The following is a 4,953-nucleotide window of genomic DNA, read 5'->3' on the forward strand; positions in this document are numbered from 1 at the left end:
GCGGAACAAAAAAAAAAAAAAAAAAAAAAAAAAGTGGAGATTGTGTAGGTCTCGAAAGGACTGAAGAATGTGGTCTTGTTCTACAGGAAAAAAAATTGTTTAACGCCCCCCCCTCCCGCTGCTTTAGATGATAGCTAAAAGTCCATTTTACATGAAGGGGAAGGCTTCAGTTTTTACTCCGAGGAGGAAAGACCCGTTTAATGAAATGATAGAAAGCTAAAAATAATGCCGGTTGGTTTGGGGTTTTTTTTGTTGTTGTTTGTGTTTGTTTTTTTTTAAATTTTTTCTTAAAACACAACAGCACATGATTTCCTTATGATTTCAGGGAAAACCAGGGAGTCCCTATAGAAGAGAGGGAAATACAGCGGCGGCTGTGGTGAAGGGGGTTTTGTTTTGTTCTTTTTTTGTTTCCATAGCTTCCTGGTTTGTTAAACAACAGACATTGCCTTCTAACAGCCCCCAAAAGTGTTAGAAAATAAGATGTGTCAAAAAAGCATTTACCCAGGAGAGACACAAAAGCCTTACAAAGAGAGATGCACGGTGTTATCCAGTATGATAATATTCCATATATGATACATACAAACTTGTCATTAAGACAGTCTTCAGGTCTCTGTACTAGGCATGGAAAGATCAGGATAGTTCATGGTTGAGGGTATTCTAACTAAACCAATACAAAATGTATACCTTCATATATAAAATGTATACCCTGATCAAGTGCTCTAACTGGTTAATTAATTTCATAATGTTCAATGTGGCTGTATTTTGATAAAAGGTAATATGTCTCAAGTGATATATTCTGGGATATATTAATTGCTTGGAGCATTTTATCAAGGATATCGATTTCTAATACTATTTTGAAAGTCCCTCTGTATCGCCGCTCTATGTGCGTGTGGCTGCCTGGGTATGTACGTGTATATACATAAATGTACACATTGGCCACACAGACAGGAGTAGTAACCTTAGCTTTTTAAATGTCCCACTGCTAGCATGCTCAACTTTGCAAACTTAAAGCTCCTATTTTACATTGAATTTTCTGCTTTTGGGAAAAAAAAAAAAAAGCTGGGGAAGGGAAGGAGTCTGGAGTAGTGACGTTGGCTTTTCTCCCGTGGAAGGTGCAGTTGCTCCCTGTTCTCCTCAAACAATGAAGTGCACTTCGCAGAGGGCAGGAGTGAGCTCCTCTGACTTACCTGGCAGCTCTCAGTTTACAGCTCGTGCAAGCTGCAAGCTTTTTTTTTTCACTCACCTATAGATAAATCATCCTCAGCTCTTTCAAAACATGTTTATTGCCTTATCTTTATTAATCTAGGTAAATCAACGTCAAGAATAATGCCAGGCAAAAACTTTGCTCTTCAGAAGGGTCTAGAGCAAGCTTTACATTTCAGCTCAGTGCAGCCTGTGAAGTTCTTTTTACTTCAGAGGCATAATTTTATAATTCATGCCGTGTTCAGGAACAGCTGGCATCGTTTTTCTCAAGCCTAGAAGAAAAAAAAAAACACAAACCTCTCAAGCAGAGGCCAAATGTGGAAAATTTCTTCCCAACAGATAATTGGTTGGAAAGTTCTCAGCATGAAGTTATTGTGGAAACGTGTTAGCAACATCGGTTTTAGTGGCCATGAACAGGTGCCTGCTGTAATTTTGACAGAGATTTAGCAACTGTCCATTCTTATTTAGCTAGCTGTACCAGAAGTGGGAATTTATTTAGAGTATTTTCAGCTAAGCAGAGCAATGTCGCAGAATAATGAAGGGGGGGCGGGGAAAGTAGCTCCCTCCTTCAATGTGGGTAGAAGTACCTTGGAAATCCAAGTGTTGTTATCCTGTTGTTAAGGGTCACTGACATCTACTCAACAATTGCAATGCTTTACCAAGCAGGCAGATGATTATTTTGTTTTGAAATCGTACTATATTATACAAAACTAAAGCCAAGAGATTTGTTTGCTATACAATGCTGTGTCACCACTGCTGGTACCATTATTGCTTAGGAGCTACAGCCTGTACTAAAAACTGACAGCAAACCAGTTGTGTTCATTCTTGAACTACTCCTGAAGTGAGCCAGCTCCACCCTGCAAAGCAAACAGAAAGACCGTTCCTCTGCACATTTAAGATTAGGCCTCTGAAACATGTCCTGGCTTGAAATTCTTCAGTGAAAAAAGAAAATGAAACCACAGTGAAAAATAAACCCAGTTCCACTGTGTCACATAGGTTTTATCCTGCTACCCTTTAAAACCAAAGCCAACTTGATTGCAGTGAAGATGTAGGATCACGCTCCAGTTAAAAAAAAATAAAAATGAATAATTAAGACTCTCAGGAAGTTAAAGTAAAACCCTCTCCAGCCACCAGATGCTCTGATGTTCTTTGCCAGTTTCATTTTCCATCTCATAAAATATCTTCCATTTGCCTCCCTCTGAACATTTACTGGTCCTTTTCCATTTCGGTTCTCTTTCCTCACAAGCTTCAGGGGACAGTGCCCCTGAAACAGCACTCATTTCACAGAGGTGACATTCATGTACATTAATCCTACTTTCCCGTAGGCCAGGTACAGCAGCTCATGACCAGAAGAGCAATGCATATTGGGTCCTTCTCCCTCTGCAGAGACGTTAGGCTGACTACCACCCCATGGCGTGGTCCTTGCAGCCCTCCAGGAGTCTCCAGTGTAGAGGAAAGAATTCTTTCCTTTACCTTTTCCTGACCAAATCCTGTCTCCACATCCCTTGAGACTACTTCATACACTCTGGGTATTTGCTTAAAACTAAAATATGGCTGTCTCCTTGCTAAACAGAGCTATAGACATCATTATACAGAGGAACAGACTCCCATCCTTTCAGCAAAAGCTTTCTGCTGTCTTCTGTCTTAACGCAACTATAGGATGTCAGTAAGAGTAACACAATTAAAATCCCTGCATCCCATCCAGATCCTGTGTTGGCTTATGGTCATGTAGTCCCATTAAACCTATTTGGTCTGGTGAAAATATAATGAGATGTAAATAAATAAGATGTGTAGTGATATCTTGAGTAAAACCTGTCTCTCTGTGTGCTTTGTGGTTTTAATTGTATTAACTTTTGAAATTACTGTAACAGTCCTGTAACTGACGGGTCCAATTTTTCCCTGCGTGGCACGTATACGAGAAAGAGGTTTCCGGAACTCAGAATTATCATGTGGTAAAATCAGGACCGAATCAGGTTTTTTGACTATGCCTAAAAAAGTATTCCCTATTTCTGTGATGGGAATTAACCTTCACCATGATTTTTGCTATGATGTGGTACATTCAGGTCTCAATCTCTGTGGTAAGACTCCCTTCTTCCCCAAAACATGTACTAATTTGAGACAGTTTTCCCATCTGACTGGACTAACACCAGAGTTGAAACTTGGGACTATTTTTGCCAAGGTTTAGATTGCTACTGCTTGGACTGTGGGAGTAATCTGCAGTAGAAGTAACATCAGCCATCCCCACCCAGCCCAGGGCTTTTCAGCTGCCGTCTGGGGACCCCTTGGGTATCTGTGGGCTACTTCCAAGGGTTTCTCCAAAAAGTGACTAAAAAAACTCCCAAGCCTACAGTAGTGAGGGTCAAATTCACTCTGGGAGCTTTGGATCTCTACAAGGCTAAGAGATCAAAAAATTGAAGGGAGTTAAAAAACAGAGTTAGAGGACAGACTCTCACAGAGGCTGTACGGCAGACCGTGCTACCACCTTACATTTAATACCGCTCAAGTGGATGAGTATATGTCTTGTGGAGGGAAATAAGTGCACTACTTTAACTTCTTTTATTCTTTAACACTGAAGACGAAATTCATTTGCTCCTTGATTTTCTTTCCTCAGCTGACCTTTCTTTCCTTACTGCCTGTTTCCATCACTATCCCTCTAAATCCATTTATTCTCCATTTATTACCTCCTTTCGGACATCCCATTTCCTACTCTCTTTTGCTTTGTTTCAGTAATAGCCACCTTTCCCATTTCCTTAAAACAGCAGCTTCTCCTTTTCTTTTGCCATTTCCCTGTTTCTCCTCTTCTCACTTCTCTCTTTTCCCTCCCTGTATCCCTGGATACCATCATCCCTCTTTCTGTTCCCTTTTTCCAGCAATTTTTCTCCCATTGGTCCTTCTGCTCCTGCCCAGCAGCTTCCCAAGCTTAAATGAGTCATTTTAATTTTCTCTTTCGCTTTCTGTCATTTTACTTTTTGTTTCTCCCCTAATAAGATGGAAGCACTGATAACAAAATTACCAGTGGGTTGCAACAGGACGTACATTGCAGGGCCAGATTCCAGTGCCCAAAATTACCATGAATTTTAGTGGAACTTTACTAAATTAAACGTTTTGCAAGCTTGTCAGTCATTATTACATGCAGTGCTTTGGGAGTGTGGGGTGGAGGGGCAAGTTATACAAACATCTCTCTTCTCTAGCTGAGGGACAGCCCTGACGCTGGTCCAGTCAAGTATATCTTTAGTTCCCTTTTGCTGAAGCCTTTCAAGGTGTTTTTTTTTATCAGATGGACTTTGTGCACCAGCATAGAAGCTGGCTAAGCACAATAACCTGTAATTACAATTTCAGATCTCATTAGATGCATCCAGAGAGTAACCAACAAGGAAAAGAGATCCCACATATGAAAGAATCACATCTTAAACTAGACTGAATAAAGCAAACTCACTGATTCCACTGAACAAGAATAATGATAGGCCAGATATATTAATTGCCCTCAGGCATGTGTAAATTATATCTCCTTTATGGTGCCTTTATAGTCCCATCTATTTAATGGCAAGAAAAGCTCCATCTTCTCAGATCCTCCCTTTCACCTCCCCCTCCCCATCCTTTCCACCTTGTAAAAAGCATGCCAGATTTTGAGAGCACTTAGAGATTCATACTGAACTTCATCAATGGCTTTATGTGTAAAAAAATGATCACCGATTAATGTACTAAGACCTGATCCAACTATTACTGAAGTCAATGGAAAGATTCCCATTG

Source organism: Haliaeetus leucocephalus, unplaced genomic scaffold (genome assembly GCF_000737465.1).
Source record: "Haliaeetus leucocephalus isolate CR32 unplaced genomic scaffold, Haliaeetus_leucocephalus-4.0 Scaffold526, whole genome shotgun sequence".
Taxonomy (NCBI): Eukaryota; Metazoa; Chordata; class Aves; order Accipitriformes; family Accipitridae; genus Haliaeetus; species Haliaeetus leucocephalus.